Genomic DNA, 19,673 nt, shown 5'->3' with positions numbered 1-19,673 from the left:
ATCCAAACGCATAAAAGACCATCGTTTTTCCGCATCTCTTCACAAAACAACAATAAGGGGTTCACTGAAGACTCACGCTAACGCTCTGACCACGGAAAAGACGCACGTGAATCCCCACAATGCCGCTGGTCATCTGAACTGCCTCTCCAAGAGGGATTTTGTTTGCTCACATGACCCAGAGGACAGGAAGGTGCAGCTGTTCCACGTAAGCAGATCAGCTGCATCGCCGGCCGGATCGTTCATATTTCCATCGGCTTCGATCACGCGATCATCGCGCAGGAGGTGACGGCAGCGCTACGGGCAGGTGGGTCTCTCTCCCTTCAGCATTTTGATGTTATGTGATGAAACGATTAGATGTTGATCGTGCATCTTTATCCGGTCATAGCCAGAAAGACAAGAATAGGGTTAAAGATCATGTCATAATCTTGAAAAATGTGAGAATACATGTGTGCAGAGCAGCCGTTCATGCCCAAATACTGGATACGGACTCATGAAAGTGCACCTGCCTTAAGTCTGCAAGTATTTTAATAGTTTCGAATCGCATTCTTCATAACAACATAAACAGGTTAAGCTCATTAAGCCGCATTAATATGTCCTGTTGCTTGAGCTCTATACACAATGTGCTGCTGCTGTTGGTAATCCTGAAACGCGGTGGAGCTGCCATTAAGCCCCTGAATGCAGGTGTAAATATAGACTCATAGATTTAAACCTGCAGCTCAGAGACCCAGATAATACCGGGATAATATTCCTATTAATGGCAGAACACATTTTACTCCGACACTGCAACACAGTGTGAATACACAAAGCGGGTCACAGACCACCGACGGGACAAGTCACTGTGGCTCGAGGATAAACGCGCCCAATGGAATCATGGGAAAGCAACAGGCGAACTGATGAGATGATGAGAGCACTGTGCATGGCGTGTGTGTGTGTGTGTGTGTGTGTGTGTGTGTGTGTGTGTGTGTGTGTGTGTGTGCGTGTGCGTGTGCGTGTGTGTGTGTGTGCCAAAACAGACGAAGCAAAGCCGATTACGCTTCCCCTCTGTCAGCAGAATCGTCTGCTAGGTCACAGTGCGGGGGAACACAGAGGCTATGCTACAGGATGTAGCGCTTTCTAAACTTGGAATCAAAACATTGTATTATATCTGCGTCCATGAGAGCAAAGACACTGATAAACACATGACTCTCCAGCTACTTGTGATCAAAAGCTCCGCAGCGCTTCTCTCAGGTGGGTCCCGGTCTGTGATCTGATCTCGACCCTTTCTTGCAGGTGGCCTCTGTTAGTTTCACGACCCTCAGTTTGACCTTCAACCCTGAGGGCCCAGAGAGCATTAAAGGGGGAAGAGACAGAAAAACACCCGGCTTGTGTGTGCGTCGACGGCTCGGAGCCATGGAAACAACAAAACCCCGGCCCGGCCCTCAAGGTCCGCTGTCCCCGGATGATTGCGGTCTGTGGATGAAGATGGACGCCGACCCCGTGGCAGACCGCACGGGGAGCCCGTCGGTAAACTGCGGAGAGGAGCCCCAAGATGAGCCCCAAGACCTCCCCCCCGGCCCAGCAGCGATCAAGAGGTACTACAGCGTGATGGATGACGATGACTTCGCCCCGCCGCCTCCACCCTACGCGGCTCCCTCTCTGCCCGCAGAGGGCGGCACAGACGCTCAGGTGAATAATTCCAGCGTGACCCTTAAGGAGGGGGCGGCTGAAGCCACAGAGGCTAAAGATAATCCCCGTGGCTTAGACTGGCATCCCGTGGAGAGGCAGGTAATGGCAACACAGAGCCAGGTGGAGGAAGTGAGAGTAAGCACGGAGCAGACTTCTACTGCGTCTATGGACACCGCGCCTCCGTCTAAAGACTCCGTTCTGCCTCAAGATCAAGACCAGACATCCATGGAGGATGCACGTTCTGATCCAACCGGACGACACCGTCAGGAAAACGCAACGCGAGACGGAGAGTCGGATGAAGAACACGAGGACGTTGGGTTCTTGAGCGAGGGCCAGGAAACGTGCGGGGACACTGAAGCGGAAAAGGACAGTTATCCAAAACCTTCAAGCGTTGAGGAAAGCTCTGGAAATGAGATGCCTTTTGACGAAGAGGAAGCACCCGAGGACATCTGTGGTGGTGCTGAGACGGACTCAAAACTAACCGCGGAAAATGCCGACTGCGGCGACGTGGACACAAATGCCCCGGCGGTGTCCAGCCTCTGTGCCAATGATGATGATTTTGAGTCCGACGGGCCACAGGAGCTCTGCAAATCCGACCAACACACGCTGGACAGAGCAACCGGTCAGCCACAGGTACAAGAGGTCCCAGCAGGGGAGTCCAACGGTGATGAAGAGCATGTGGACACGAGATCTTTGAACTATACCCTCACCAAGTTCAACTGGGTGAGGAGAGAGAGCGGCAACAGCGAGACGCAGGCGTCCCGACTCTCCTTCGATGGCGACGAAGAGATGGCGACGAAGGACGAGGAGGGAGACGGGGGCCGGAGAATATCTACTGGTGTCCAGCAAGGGGAGCAACTGCTTCAACGTCTGCAACTGGTGCAACTGCGTCAGGATGTGAGTCTGCCGGAGCAGGCCCCCCAGCAGGTTGACCAAGAGGCGAGAGGCGGGAGGCTTGGGACTGAGGTAGATGACTTGAGAGCAAGAGATGTCCACCTGTCAGGTGCAAAGGAGGAAGAAGAGAGCGTATTTCACAGCGCCGAGAGCGAGGGAGCCAGGTCGAAACTGGTGGCGGTGGAAAAGAATGAGAGAAAAGATGTCGAGGCGAAGGCAAGGAGGTCTTCGTCAACGACGTCCGTCGAGTCGGAGCGTCACAAGATGGCCAGAGCCGAGGCGGGAGACTCTGATGGCGATCGCAGTGACGGCGGGGTACCTGCAGACGCGTCTCAGATCGACCCCAACGAAACGTCCTCCGCCCAGATTCCCGTTCTCTCCTTCTGCCACCGGCTCTCGGTCGCCGAGACCTGCGTGGAGAGGCAGGAAGCCCAGAGGAAGCAGAACCTGCAGAGAGCCGGCGGTGTCGTCAACCTGGCGGACAATCCGGATGTGCTGGAGATCCCCTTCAAGAACAATATTTCGCTTGAGCCTTTTTCCACCGAGGACGGCCCAGACCAGCGCAGCGATTGGCAGTTCTCCGAGCGGAAGATGAAGAAGGAGATAAGCCAGGAGACTCAGAGAGAGCTGGTGCTGCTCAACCAGGGGAGGATCCCAGGGGAGTACAGCAAAGGAGAGGTCCGCCAGTTAAAGGAGACAAAGCTGCTGTTTGAGGCGTTCCAGCAGGACAACATGGAGGGTCCGACCAGGCACCGGAAGCCCCCTCCGAAGGGTCGCGTTTACCCGTCTGTGCTCGAGCGCACTCGCAGCCTGGAGATGTTGTCGCTCAAAATGTGCCCTGTTTCCAGAGCACACTCCTTCAGGCTGGATAAAGAGACCGAGGCAAGTGCAGAAATGTTGAGACCGACGAGCCCAACCGCTGGTTCTCGAGACAAAACGCGTTCATCCCCCTACGCCAAACCAGACAAGCACCTGTGCAGAAGCATGGACTCGCTCAGCACCAACGCCTCTCCCAGGAGCGAGGCCAGGGAGGGAAACGCGGCGCAGGGATCTCCCATCCTCAGAGGAAACCCCTTCTTCAAGTTGCGGCCGGCCCTCGGTCTGAAGCCGGAAGTAGAGAAGGACATCCGGGAGGCCAAGGAGAGAGAGGAGGAGCTGCGCAGACAGCGATGCTCTCTGTACGGCGAGAACAGGCGGAGTGGCGAAGACGGAGAGAGGTCACGGTTCAAACCAACGCTCGTGCCAGGTTAGTCTGCACGGTCTGTGCTGGGATATACAGCTCACATCAGCACCACCAGTATATCGTACATCCAATGCACCACACACTTTATACCACTCAAGACGCTTATTATTCCCCAAAACAAGTACTTTCCCTTTTGATATTAATGTTTCAAAGAATAAGTAGTTGTTCCTTTCAATGACTCTCTCATGGATACATCACATTTACGAGTGATGCAGTATTTTGTATTGCTACTTTAACTTCAGATGACATCACTAATGAGGACCATATTTTATTCTGTGTGACTTGCACGCACCACCGAGGTTAAATTGCACAGTAGTTGAACAATTTCAAAATGAAGAATATTTCAGTGAAACCCAATCTGATCATTCATATGAACAATACTGCCAATGCCACGAAGAAAATACCAACATATTTATGGGATCATTTCCACCGGGCTGTTCAGATGCATCACGGAAACACCTGCATGTCTAATAAGAGTCATTTAGATCTTTATTCATTGCACATCGCGGCCTTCTGACGCTCCGTCTGAGCACTTTAATGAACGCCTCTCCACATTAGCGTCACGCGGCGTTATCCGAGGAGTCTTATCGACAACTTAGTGTCGACCCTGTCACAGGCGGTTAAGGGCGAGTCACTCTAGCGGCGGCCTGATCGGAGTCAGCAGATGCCAGTGGGCTGAGTGACAACATGGAGGCTACTGTCTGCACTCAAGCCGGAGCCAGGGGCGCTTCTCGTCCGGTCGTAGCGTCGTGTAAATACAAATGACTTCGGACAGTTGCGAGGTCTTGTTGAAAAGCATGCACAGTTTGTCTGCATTTTTCTTTTTTTCTGTGTGCCGTGGTTGCCTCTGTGCACGGCAGGAGAGCTCGGGGGCAGCCGGCCGGGGAGCGTCTCGTTATATCATATGGTAGCTACTCCGAGCCACAGCAGATAATGATGTGTGGGGTTGACTCGAGGTGAGGATGACGAGGCTGCATGTGACAGCCACACGCTACGTCTGGGGGTAAAACTGGGCTAAACTGAAGGAAATGACTCGTTCTTAGTCATAAGTCAAAGGAGCTGTCGTGTGTTATCCTAACCAGCCGTGACACAATACTGTATGAGGATGTAGAGCCCAAAATACACTGTGATGTCTTCACTGAGGACGCCCCCGCACAGTTTTGACAGGATACTTGGAAAATATAACCTCTCATAGAGTCAAATATACAGTGAATAATGAGGTTGCATCACATCAAAGCGTTCCTCATTTCAAAGCAGCACCCACATAAAGAATAATCAAACTAAGTCATGTTTTAAACTGTGGTTCCTCGGTTTTAGACTGCGGTTGACTGTTTTCTCAGCTGAAAAGACAACTGTTGCTCGCCAAGTTTATCAGCTGTGGCTAGGAACGTAATTATGCTCATTTTAGCTCAGTGAGTCGATTTGAAATTGTTGCCTCAAGCTAACTTTGACTGTTTCCGGCTAGTTAGCTTCAAAATGAGATCATGTGAGGCTGAGGATGCGTTCGCACCTGCCTTGTTCAGTCTGAGCCCTGGAGGCTTTACCGCAAGGAAATGAACAAAGGTTCAAGTCTGAGGAAATGTGATTCCCAGGAGTACACGTTCAAACAGTTTCCTGTTTCACGAGGAACCAGGAAAAAGTAGCTGCGTTCCAGGCATAAACTAAAAAAGGCTGACAGATGTACATTACAGGTATCGCCACAGAGGCATGCAAGTTCTTCAAGAATGGCCGCCATCCGCTTTGGCGGACACTGAGTTTGGCTAGCTGACGTTAGCCTCCATTCGGGTGAAGTAGAGACCCAGGACCGGCCTCCACACAGTTGAGGAAGTCTAGACGGTGGATGTGCTTGTCATGAACCTTTTTTGAAGTAACATGTCCCCCCACAAAATAATGTTTTAGGAAATGCTGCTAGCCTTGGAAGCTAACGCACAGGTCAGCACTGTAAGCTAGTTAGCGGCTACCGTTTGCTGCTTACGTTCGAGCAGACTAACGCGTACGGATTAGTCTGGTTCAATGCGTGGACGCCTTAATGGTTTAATGGACATTTGAAGCCTGAAGTCAAATCCCTTTATGATGTCCTAATCCTTTTTTTTCTGTCCTGAAGACGTCAGTAAACAGTCCAGGGGGAAGCTGGAGCGGGTTTGGCCGCCGCCCTCCAAGAAAGACCAGACGAAAACTGAGCAGACTCAGGTGACGTGGCCTCTTTACTGTGAATGGCTTCTTTTTGTGTTCTCCATTGTTCAACGCTGTAAACTATTGTGTTGCATCGCCGCTAATAAAAGGAAACGCTACACGCTGTAATTGTGCTTTTTTTGGATCACCGGTTATTGAACCTGAAAAATAAATTGGATGAAACGTATTTGCACACGCTCCCTATTTTACAAAGGCTTGGATTAGTACGAGTGGGTCTGCAATTGTTCTCAAATGTAGGGGATCAAGACAAGAGAGCTAATCCCCGCTCTAAATCTGGCTTGTTTTATCTCACAGCAGGAGCCAAAGGTTCCCAGAGCCGGAGGTCAGAGGGCTCCTCTGTGGCAACGCTGGGAGTCCGGCCTCATCAACGGGAAGACGCCAAAGGAAAAGAACTGATAATGGCCGCCGGGACGTCTTCAACACTACGAATAGATTATCAACGATCTGCAACGCTAGAGCTGCTCAAGTCCACCAGAACCAATATAACCATGAATCTGGAGTTTAAATGCTTTTTGCTTCTTCTATCTCTGCTTTGAATCAGTGTCAAATGTCCGTTGTTTTGATATTTTTAAAGACTAGTTTCGTTCAGCACCTAAATAAAGCAACAGTATCACATCAGTCATTCTGCGATGTCATTTTCTATTTTACTTTCACCGTTCATAAGTCCCCACAGCAAACTTCCATTTGATCTTTTGCTTTGAGATTTGAAATAATTAAGTAAAAGAGCTCTGAAGCAAAAAGTGGATTCCACATTTTCACACATTGGTTTGTTGTTTATTGCCATATATTAGCACTTGTTTTTAATGATGTTTGTGCCACGCTGCTGGTTTTACTCGTCACAGAGAGCGCCGCTCCGCTGGTAAAAACAGTCGTATAACGTCCTCTCTGGCTGTGAAGGAGACTTTCTAAGGTCTCATAAAATTACCCCCATGATGTCATCATTTGGGCTTGGAGTTGACAAATGTATAACCTGAGTTTGAACTGGAGGTGTGGAGTTTTAAAGACATGAGTGTTATTGGGCAGGGTCCAGTTACATTAAGGGAAATGTGGGTTGCAGTGTTTTTGAAGCGTGACCTACATTAGGCAACAAACATGACAAATCTCTGGGGCTCCTCCAATGAATTTATGACAATAACTGGATAAAAACTGGTCGCTGCAACTCACCCTTGCTTTCTTTTTTTCCCTCGGCGTTAGCTTTTTCTCCAGAAACTGCAAAACCGACACCTCAATCAAGTTGAATGACTCTTTCTATTGCAATTTATTTGATCCATGTAGGTTTTATTTTCATTTAACCTTCCTGGAGCCGAGATGAGCAATTAAAAAAGACATCCTGATGTAAAGTCTAAGGGCTGAGCGGGAACAGAGACAGCCAAGTCCTTCTCATGAACTGAACTGGCAGCGTCTTTGACTCCAGCAGGTCTTATTCTCCACCCATCGGTTCCAGTTTTGAACAATCGTTTTTAAGTCTCTTTAAATTTAAAATACAAACGGTACATTTTCCTCCAGCGAAACAAATAATATAATCACCGTTGTGGTGCCCTCCAGAATAGTGTCCAGTCAGGCCTGACTTAATGAAGAAGTCATGGTATTTGTTCAGGAGCACTTTCCCTCGTCGACCAGGGATCCCATTTACTAGAGAGCGCTTGGTTTCTAATCTGCTCACAGACGCTACAGCTTAGCCCATCCAAGCGCCATCTGGCAGGTCGAGCGACTGCCAGGGCAGGAAGGACTTCCCCTCTGCCCTTGCAGCTCGGACAGCCCGCTGTTAACTGGCCACAGTTCCCATCAAGCCACTGGCCGCCGGCCGCGTGGTCATGTCCTGTAAGTCCCAGCAGCTCGGAGCGTCGGAGGAGAGAGACGCTGATCTCTCCCAGTGTTTTCCTTCATGCTCACTCCTCTGACTGACAGCACGATGAGGCTTCCTGTGACCAGCAATACAACCGTGAGGTGTTAAGTATGAGAGCATTTACATTTTATAAAGATAAGATAAAGACGAGATGAAGTCTGACAAAACATATAGACATATGTACGTACATATATGTAAACATACATATACACTTACATATATATATATATATATATATATATATATATATATATATATATATATATATATATGTATATATATGTGTGTGTATAAATATGTATATATATGTATGTAAATATGTATTGTACGAATATAAGTCCATGTATGTTTGTGTACGTATGCATATGTAAGTATATATGTATGTTTGTATGTACATGTATGAATATGTACGCATATATAAATCTACATACACATATGTATATATTTAAAATAACATCATTGTGACATCTAAAGACTTCAGGAGAGACATCAGAGGCCATTATGTCGACGTGTGTCACGTCATTATAAAATTATTATTTTACATAATCCAGTGAAAGAGGCTTTGGGTGATTTTTCTTTTTTGCCATGCATTAATTCAAATGAACACAAACTTCTTTTTAAATCTTCATATTCATTTTTTACAAGCTGATACTCAACTAATGTTCACTAAACACCGCGTCACCTCGTTTGGCTGTGCGGATGAATCCACCACAAGAGGGCGGTGCAGCCTCAACAACCAAAAGGCTGCAACATGTCTTCACATCCAGTTGTTAAAGTACTTATTTGTGTGTCGGTATGCATGTGGGTGGATGTATTTGGATTGTGAGATGAACATTAAACACCAGATGCTTTCACGTCTAAACTGAAACACAACAGCACTTCGTCAGCAGGGTTTGTTCATCGTTATGTTCGGGACATTACGTAGACGCAGGGAGGGTAAACATATGTGAGCTAGTACAGTAGTTATGTAACCTTTGTAACTCTTCTGATGATGACTCACCCACTTACTTCACTTGAAGTATTATCACTTCCATGAGCACGACGAAGAAAGAAAAGAAAACCCCAGTTACCTCAGAGCACGTCTGCGTCATGGTCTGCAGGAGCATGTGGGTGGTCACTGGTTCAGATGTTTGGCTCGACGCTCTGAGGGAGGGGGGCTAAACGAAGACCGCCTTCACTCCACTCGCTGCTATTCTTGTATCTCACCCTGCCGATGCCCGGGGCTTTGTGCGCGGGCGCTGACGAGAGAGTGGAGCAGTGACAGCTCTGACATCACCGCCCCTCCGGCGATGTGAGACACGGGGCTCGACTCGGCTCTGCACCCGCGCCGGCGGCCGCCGAACGCCATGGAGACGATGATGGATGACTCATTCCCTCACCGGGGTCCATCGTCCAGGAGCACTCGCTCGGCTCCTCGTGAAACCTTCTCCACGCAGCACCGAGGTCTCACTCAGGGGGAGGAGACGAGTGTAGTTCGGACGAAACAGAAACAAGGAGATGCGACGTGTGTGGTGTCATCAGGAGGCCTCGTCTGATGCGTCCGCCGCAACGCAGTTGGGAGTTAGTTAGCAGAGAGGCTGAAAAAGAATAAGCTAATGTATAAATGGTTGAAATGATTTGATAGAAGTGACGTTAAACAGCTGATCAGGACTATGACTCAGACAGCACTGAAGGCAAAGGTAGAAAATCCACCGCCCGCCACTATATATATATATATATATATATATATATATGTATATATATACATACACATGTATGTACAGAGGTGTTGGAGAAAGTGTGCTTACTGTTTCCTCGTTCTAAGCAGTGACGTGCTCAGAGGGTTAAACTCGCTGCTTCTTGGTTAACTGAAGGGAGATGAATGAATAAAGGTTGTGTAGTGAGAGTGTGCGGTAAGGACACAACCAACAGACCTCAGATGGCCCCGTTGAGTCGAGCCATTGTCCTCAACACACCCCTCTGTTCGCAGTCGTCTGGCACAGTGACAACTCAATTGTCTAATTCTATGATCCCACATTACAACAGTCGACAATAATGTCACGAAGGCGTGCCCGAGAAGATGATGAGTGTTTGTTTGAGGGCTTCAATTCCTCTTTGTCTCTCGCTGCACGGGCTTTTTTCTTCTGTTTTCAAAACTTCTGGGTCTCTGTCGTTCCAACTGTTTGAGTCTCCAGGCTTTGGAAACGTACATTGAGTCCGACGTCGTGTCGGTTCAACGGAGGCGACGCCGTTCAGGGTGAAAGAGTTCAGAACAACACACTTAAGTAGAAGCGCTGTCACCTGACTCCACTGTTTTGTGTATCCACATATCCGCCCTTCAAAGTCTCTACACATGAGCTCCACATGCGGATTCCACGCATTACTTCTTTCACCGGATAACCGGGACATGTGATAACGTAACATGTGATGTGAATGGTTGTGTTTAACATTCATGAGGATGATGAACAGCACATGCAGGATTGACTGTAGATTCAAGTTACAAAACCAATTTATTCTGAGCACACAAAAGCATTTATAAAGAACAAAGATTGTGGTTTCTCCGGATTATTGTATTGAAACTATTTCTTTTTTTAATGTTTGTATAAAATATTTGAAATATAGGTGGATTGTGTCCTATAATTATTTTGGTGGAGCGAGGGAATCGGTCCCAATTTGTGTTCATGTTCACTTCTCCCATCGGAGCTGCCGGTCTAAAGGGGGCGGGGCAGTGGGGAAAACCATGTGACACAGAAACAGGAAACCGACCCTCGGTGAGCCGTCTCCATTCTGGACGCCTTTTGTGAAAAGATGCGCTCAAAGTCTTTATCGCAGACCAATCGGAGCAGGCTGGGCCTTCAAGAGACAGGCACTCAGGCAGAAGGCGAACACAAGGATAATCAGACGGTCAGGAAGCCAAAAAATAACCAAAAAAGGAAACCTCCCATGAGTTTTTTTTTTATCATTGATGTGGAACCAATGTTAGCTCTGGACCTCCTTTTCCCTGTGTCCCTGAGTCATTGTTGGGACCCCATATTAATTCCAATACTTGTGTTTAGTTTATGTACTATATTTGTTCAGTAAAGTCTTGAGGAATATCTGCAAAAATAAATCCCTTTTAAAAGATATTTTGATCGTAACTATGAACATCCAGCATAATATGAGCTAGAATCCCCAAAAATGCCTCCTTGAGCGGTTAATAAAACACCTTTTTGGAAAAATTAGGACCTAAAGAATCGTAATCTGCAACAGCAAACAAAGCCTTGGTCTGTTAGGAAGGAGTTTCAGTCAAAAAAACTGTGTTATTCGTTTCAAAAATGGAAAAATTACCTATTTTATGCCCAAAATTGTCTGAATGCTGCATGTTGGGACTTAAAATGGTGGCAGGAGGATCTTCCCACATGGTTTCCAAAAGGTTAAAGTACGTAAACACTTTCCCTCAGAAACCCAAAATAAAGCATGAACCTGGAAATGAGCGTGACGTGTCCCTGAAGCAAAAGCTGCTTCCCGTGAACGCATTGATGAAGATAATGACGTACAAGTGATGAAGGTGTCGGGGTGGACATGTCAGCTAACTTATTTCCTTCAGTCTTTAGTTCCCAGCTTGGACCGATGTAGTTTCGGGTGAGGGTGGTTAATCTACTCTGATTTAATCGAGCCTTTCACTGAATGGTGATCTAATCTAATCCCTCCCCCCCCATCCCTTCGGCTGCTGGCCTGGGCGGTCGGCTTTGAGCATCAGGGGAGCGGTTCATTTCGGGTGAAGCTCTTTCAACTGTTCAAAGCCCCTTTTTGCACGGCATGCCTCCCTTGTGGCTGCGGCAGAGCGGCCTCCCGTTCTATTTCGGGTATTTTCAGTATTTATCGCTCTTCACTCCTGAAAATCCCCTCAATGCGCTGCGTGGAACTCCGCTGGGATTAAGGATGCAGTCTGCGTTATGTAAAAAAGTGAAGATCACATCCTCGATGAACGTTAAACCAAAAAAGGAAGCCTCTCATGAGAACGGCAGGAGCTGTGCGCTGGGGGCCGTGGTGGGAATTGGGTCTGGAACAAAAATACTTGAAATTTCAAGAGGCTTCGTCAACAGAACGGCACTCAGAAACATACAAAGTGTGCAGAAGGTCAGACGGCCCCTTCCTGGCCTCTGAGAAAGGGAATGAAACAACCACAACCAAGACCTCCTCATGTATGCTCATGAAAATAAATGAAAAATTAAAAGATTACTTGCTAAATGCGATCAAAATTTGAAAAACAAGAAAAAAAACATGCAGCATATTTCCCGTTTCAGGATTAAGTTAAGACTCATTAGAGATTGAAATAAATGCAAGGTCAGGAAAAGCACACTGTGTTTGTTACTGGAAGGTTTTATCCCAGTTGTTCCACTAGACCGGCCTATCAAGAGCAGAAATTAGGCCCCATGAGGCTTTAATTGGAGACTTCTGTGAATGTTTCATGGTCGTGTTAATATTTAGACATAAATCCTTCCGTCGGTGCGGCCGGACTTACCTGCAGAATCATCAGGCCTCTGCTGTGTGCAACTGGGATTTGGAAAAGGCGATACGGTAAGCTTCTGTGAGCAAAGAAGGGATCTCAGGAAACCATGACCTTAGTTGGTCATCGGAGCATGAGACGGAGCGATGCCCACCTCCAAACGCTTCGGCTCGCCACGTGCGATCAGACGGCAGGAAGTCAGAACCCCCAACGCTCGTCCGCCGTTAGCTTCGTGGCGGTGACACGAAGCCACGCGTCCAAAGCTGAGTTCAATTGGAAAAGATTATCCAGAACGTGTCTTTGTCACAGAGTTTATTCGCCACAATAATCCAAGATCCAATAGGAAAATCATTTTGACTCACAGGGTCAAAATGCGTTGCCCCCTGAAGCCCTCTGTTGCCTCCACACGGCTCTTAACTAACTAGCTAACGGTGCAAACAGTTTCTACCTGAGGGGGAACCGGTGGGACATTGTTAATACTGAAAATGTTTCTGTTGCGTAATATATCTGTTCAGAGGGCATCAATAAGCTGTTAAACTGTCCAAAGCACACCCCGTCCACACCTCGCTCTCGATGTACTTCCCTTTAGCGTTCATCAAATGGTGAATTAACCAGCTACTCTGGAACATTACGCAACATTGTGAAATGTGGCACCGCCGATGAACCCTGCCGCTAACGGACGCAGCGGCAGGAAGTGCTAGCCCATAAAGCGGTTTTCACGCCTGACTCAGCATTTATGCAGCCATACAGTGATCCTGAAGCGAAGTTCACTTTTTCATTTGTAGTGTCACAGATTGTCATTCAGATTAACTTGGCTTTGAGTCATTCTACCTACCGAGTGCAGCTCTAATAGTTTGGTGATGTTTAGCTGTTCACCAGCTATGGATCTGCAGGGGAAAGATGCATCAAGTAAAGATGCGGAAACACGGGGAGACGACTAAATATTGGGACTTTAGGCCATGGATGGTCTTACCGCAGTAATTCCTTTGATAGAAATCTGAATAACAAACCTGCTACTTGCAGAAGTTAAAATGGCGCCATCCCTCCTCGTGTGATTTACTCATGGTTAGCTCAGATTGTTTAGAAGGCTTAAACATAGCGTTAGTTTCTTTTGTGTACAATTGGGCAACGAAGCTGTTCTTTAAAACCGATTGAAATTCCCAAATGACACTAGGTTCTTCTTCTCGCGGTGACAGGACCGTCCCGGAGTACTTCCAGTCCGCCAACACCGATCGCATTGACATTCTGTCATGACGATGCAAATGGAGATCAGAGTGATGTAGTGATGCAGATTTGGGGAAGTACGTTCGTTTGCTTGGTCAAACTTTGTCTTGCAGGTCCTAACCCACACTGGGAAGAGGGGTTATCAGTGAAACAGAGACGCTGAAGTCCAGTCTGTTCTCGTCTCCACAGTCCACCGTGTTGCTGCCAAGACAAGGATCACTAAAGGAAGACAAAGTAAAGTACAGCAGACACGCTGGGAGGCCGGGCAGTGAGGGCTGGAGCACGGTTTTCCAGCGTTGCATGACTAGATGTAATCTGTGCGACGTGGCTTAGAGGGGTTGTGCTCCGCTGTGGGCGGTCGTGTCACGCCAACCTCAACATCTGTCCATATTCAAGCGGCGGCAGATGAAAAGAAGAAGAAGAAGATCATTGGAAATGACCATCAAACGGGCCCGCGTTGGTCGAGGTTCAACCAGAATCAAACGCCCTGCCGGCGCCGCCCGGGTGACCCCGAGGGCCCGGGACTCTGTGCCACCGCCACGCCGGAATGAGCCGAGGTGGAAACTGGGCCATCTATATCTGTTTCGCCCTCTGATTACGGAGGGATTATGCAACCGCACGGCAAGCTTTACATAAGCAGCGTCGGCCACGCTCTCCTCCTCTATACGCCCTTTGTTTTCAACTTGAATTATTCAATAGCGCCGGCCCCGTTTCATCCCGGCCGCCTGCCCTCCTGACGTCTAATCAAACCTGTTACGACATCCCAAGCCCCTCCCGCTCTGCTCCTGCCCCGAGCTGCAGCTGCATTACGACAGCGCTGTGGATCAGGGCCTGAATGAGACGGACGGGCTTGTTTACGCGAACAAAACAGCAGCTTCTGGGGGGATGTTTGCTCATTGAGTTATGCTGATAACATTGTGCCTCTGAGATGAGTTTTCTATAACGCAGACAAACAGACGCTGAGAGAGCTCTGAGGGGGAAATCGCCTTTTTAATCTTTGAAGTACAGCTTTATGAACTTGCTTTTTATTGCTCTGGCTGCAGTCCGGTTGACATCTTAGGGGCTGAATAAAGAGTATTATAGAGGAGGGGTGTGTTTGCTGAATAGTTTTTGCCATCATGGACTGTAAGAAGTGGACGTAGCTTCAGCCAATCGGCTTGCAGCTCCTTCACTTCGAGCTAAACACTCAACAAAGTCACGACTGTTTGCTGTCCTGGCTGCTCGATGGTGGAATGAGCTCCACATCGACATCAGGACAGCAGAAAGTGTCTCCATCTTCCGTCGCAAACTCAAAACACATATTTTTCGACTACACCTTGAATAAGGAAGGTAGCGCAGGAGTAGCACTAGATGACATTTGCTGATAGCACTTTGTAGTTTGACTTTATTGAAGAAATTGTACTTTCCTCATTCTTGTTGTTCTGAGTTTGTTCTCACGGTTTAATGCACTTATTGTAAGTCGCGTCAGCTAAATGTAATGTAATGTATCGGTGTGACCTCACCCATCGGGTTGGGGCATTTTGACCTTTGTCGTCTTGGCATTTTGCATCCAGCAGTGACACGAGGGTGGAGCTCTGTTCCCCAAAGCGCGAGATGAGATGTTTTTATGCGACCGGAAATGTTCAGGAGCTGAAAACACACCGTGGAAAGGTTAAAGTTAGCAACCTGTCAATCACAAGGTAGCCCCGCCCTAAACCATTCTCTGCTTTATGGTCTGTTTGACTCTAAATGAGCATCATTGACTAAATGAACGTCATGCTGTCTTGAAGAAGACTTGAACTAGAGATTGAGACATAAACTCATGTTCACAATGTTTACTGAGGGAATAAATCCAGAGAGAAGTAGAGTCACTTATATAGACTTCTATACAACCACAGGAGTCGTCTCTTGTCGGCCATTAGAAAAGTTTAAGGCACTTCAGCGTTGGCTTCACTTATAAAAGGTTGCCGACTGGTTCCCATTTGAGACTTATTGTGCAAAGTAAAAAGGTAAAAGATAAGAAAAAATAGTTACATCACATCTTTGGGAAGTTGTCTGCCACGAGACTCAAGCGTTATGTAAATGTGATCTCACACACACATCTGACCCAATTCATGTTTATGTTTATCAAGGGAAATTATTGTTGTGCTCAGGTCCGTGAGCTGCCTCGTGTTTTCTGTGGACTCGTTCTGCGCCGGATCGACTGTTGACTGGTTCAAATTGGTTCAATTATGACCCTGTTTTGTTTTGTTTTCCGTGAATGTTTTATTTTCAGATATATTGTGTCGTCAGCGGGAAGCGTCCAAAGAAGATTCCCTTTTTTTTTTTTTTACAATATGTCTATTCAGTTCAACCACAACCGACCATTAGCACTGACAAACAGCCCCTTCTTTCTGATTGAATGTTTCTTCCTTTCTTGCTGATAAAGTTTTACATTTATCTTTTGAAGAAAGACTCTAAAACTGAAAATCCATCGCTGTTGTTCGTGTTTGTTTGCGCATCGTTGCAGCCGGTGCGCATGAGAGCAGCAGGCCGCAGTGACTTCTGGGTCAGCAGAGTCATTGGGTCACATGACGTCTGCAGACGTCAGGATAGCTGGATGCCGCGCTGCCGTCACTCACTGTGACGGATCCGAGGAGACGTTCGGTGGCCGAAAGCAAACCCTCCAGTTCACAAGAGCTCCAGCACAATCTCAACTTTTATTCTCTCTTGTTTTTTTTATTAAAAACTGTCAATCTTGTCATTCTTCCTCAAGTTGCATGTGTGCATGCCACGCCCTCCAACGTGCGTCATTTGTTTTATGAGTATTTCATAACTCCCCCCCCCCAAAAAAAACACTCTAAAGTGGTTGCTTTGGAAACAGCGTGACGCAGTTCAGAGCCCAAGAATAGAAGTGCGAGGCGCGCGGTCTGAGTGCACGTCCAAATGTTGTCCTTCTGATGTGTGAGGGGGGGGATGATGCTGACATGTCTGTTGTATGATGAGAAGGCAGCCTCTGTGTGTGTGTGTGTGTGTGTGTGTGTGTGTGTGTGTGTGTGTGTGTGTGTGTGGCCTCCCCAGATAAACAAAATAGACTCACCTGGTGGAGCAGACTGAGGTCACGGCTGAGGTTTTATGTTAGGGGAACGTATATTAGAGCCGATGACAAATCATCAATAAACACTATACCTCGCATGTGCACGGACACGCACAGTCTGCCTGTTACAAAACAGCCCCCCCCCCCCACCTCTCCTCCTCCTCCTCCCGCCAAGCCAAACACAGTGAGTCACGGCCTATTTATAGCTCCTGCAATACATCTCTCATGTGGATGGAGGCTACTGTGTGTCTGCAGTATAGACGAGCTGTTACGTAAATGTAGCTCCGTGTGCACGTCTCAGGGGAGCAGTGATTCATAGCATGAGGCTCTCTCTTTAACTGCATTTTTCTTAGTCACCAGCCAAGCAAAAAAAGCTAAATTTAGTTTTGCTTTCACACATTTTTTTCTAGATATAAATATGTGGGTGAGAGTGCTAATAAACATTCAAATGAAAGCTCCACATTTTTAGGAAATGAGCTTTCTCACGTCCTTTTCGAGAGTTTTGACATCTGTGCAAGAAAAATGCAAGCAGCAACTTAGCTTAGCTTAGCATGACGACTGGAAACAGCAAGCCATAGCTTTGCCGGAAAGGGTCGCGAGTTAACCTCGTTCTTGTTTGTTTAATCTGCCCCCAAAAACACGCACTGTTCCAGTCTTCATGCTATGCTATGCTATGCTATGTCAAGTTAATTGGGTTGCAGGTCATGACTTCACATTGAGACATGGGAGTGGGCTTGATCTTCCCATCTCAAATTCTTGGCACGAAAGCGAACATGCGCGTTCCCCCAAAGAGAAACGCCGCGGTGCTACAGGCCTTTTCGCAGGAGCAGTCGAGCTCCAAAGTGACATCACATATGCTGCGAGAGCAGCGCGTAAATAATGCAGTGTGTTTGTGTAATTGGAGGAAGAGATGGTGCAGAGCCAAGATTAAAAAGAAGAAGAGGGAGGGTAAACGCTGAACACGATCTGATGGGATAAACATGTGCCCGGGAGGGGATGCGTTCACCATGAAAACTCCATTTGTGTGTGTTAATATCTAATATTACTGATGACAGCTACCTTGCCTGTGTTATCACATTGGATAACGTTACATGAGGCGGAGCAGGTGCACGAGCAGCTCGATGGTACTGTGTCACTGCAGCGGGGATTTTCTCCGGAGCCAAACATGATTTCAAAGAAGAAGTCCAAATGCGAATAAAGCAGATTGGAGTGCAAACAACAGGAGGGACGTTTAAAAAAATGAGCGGAACGAAACACAGGAGCAGGTTCAAGCTGGAGGTGGTCGTGGCCATCCCTGTGACCTTCTTCCTGCAGCAGCTAAGTGTGTTAGCAGACTGACCCCGCCCTCCTTTCCAGCTGTCCTCCTCCCCGGACTTCCCCTGCGGCCCAGTTCGCAGTGTATTTTAGGCTCGTCCCCTGCCACCTCTTTACGTAACATGCTTTTTGCCCCGTCGACTTGGCCTGACACCTCCCTCCCGGCCGAATCACGGCCGCCGGTGTAAACAGCCTCGCTGTGAGTCTCGTCACCGCCACCCACTTGGCAAGAGCAGGGCGCGGGTATTTATATCCACCCCGCTACCGCCGCCGCCGCCGCCGCTGCAGTTCCCAGGACGGATGAGTTATGAAGAAAGCCAGGATGCTAAAATGATGCCGTCTGCAGGCGGCGAGAAGCTCTAAATGCTTGTGTTAGGTTCGCTGTCCGCTGGGAAACTGGTGGTTTTTTTTGTTGTTCTTTTCTTTTACAACTTGTTTTACAAGCTTTGTTCTGACACATTTACTTTACCGCTTTACCGCCACGAATGATCCAAAACATGAGAACTATTACTGCTGATATGGGACGGGGCAGAATTAATAATAATAATCATCAAGGAAATTTCCTGGAAAGGGCGGCATAATTCATAAGTAATAAGTATTAAAGCTCTGAGAATGTTAATCAGGTGTATTTGAGTAAAACCTCTTAAATCTTGAATATAATTACAAGAAATGATGTTTAACTAATAAATGTGTCTTGTTGTATCCATTGACTGCTTTGTCTATAAAAAATAAAGCTGTGAAAAATGCCAATCCAAGGTGACTTTTGGCCAAACAAATGTTCTCGTTTTGTCGGACCAAACCCCGATTATTACTTCAATCATGTCGGCGAAGAAAAGAAGCAAATCCTCGCGTGCTAACCGCTGTAGCTTCACCAGTTTTAACTCCAAATCATTCTGAAAACGAGTCTGATTTCAGAGAGAGGGAGACGGCAAACGGGTTTCTGTGGACTTCACCAGCTGCTAGCTTGCTAATTAAGCTAGCATTAGCGGCATGATTTGATTGAAATATCTTCAACTGACTTTGCAATGTTTTTAAGCAAACAATTCTGATATAAAGGGTCTTACATGTGTTAAAAGACTGGGCCTAAAACTGGGATCTTTAACATGGGAATAAAGATCCTGCATTTGTTTTGCTCTATGAAGCTAGTTAGTCTCAGAAAAAGTGTGAAAAAGACCCAAAAAAGACATCTTTCATGGATACTTATGTCCTCCTGAACGCAGATTTTATGAATGACATAAAGTAGTCCAGGAATAAGTGATATGACTTTGTGGTTTTACTACAAACGACTTCACAACATTTGGAGGATGGTTCATGGCGTCTTTTGACAGCGACGCTCGTCGACAGTACATTTTGTTTGTCCGCCATTTTGTTTGGGCGCTTCGGAGAATAACAGCAACAAACCGCGTGTTGTATCCTCGTGACTGCCGGATGTTTACTCTCGTCCCACGGCGCCTCACACGGGTGTAAACAAAGGTGAATGTAGTGGCGTCAAGTTACCCTCGGCCGCTACTGCAGGTAGAAAGCCAGTAAGTCGACTATGAGTCGTTCTTCTTAGTTTAATCTGCACCAAGAACACGCACCGATCCAGCTTTCATGCTATGCTATGCTACGCTATACTATGCCAAGTTAACTATTGCAGCTACAATAAAAAAAATACACACCATTATTCGCCAAACTCCTTTTTTCCCTCATTTAAAGGCCCTGTGCACGCTGCTTTCACATGGACTCCGATGCTTGAGCGGTGTGGCGAGTGATTCAACTATTAACATCC

This window comes from Clinocottus analis, unplaced genomic scaffold (genome assembly GCF_023055335.1).
Source record: "Clinocottus analis isolate CAN_PGR_092001 unplaced genomic scaffold, fCliAna1.0.p SCAF_16, whole genome shotgun sequence".
NCBI classification, from domain to species: Eukaryota; Metazoa; Chordata; class Actinopteri; order Perciformes; family Cottidae; genus Clinocottus; species Clinocottus analis.
This window is presented reverse-complemented; position numbering follows the sequence as displayed.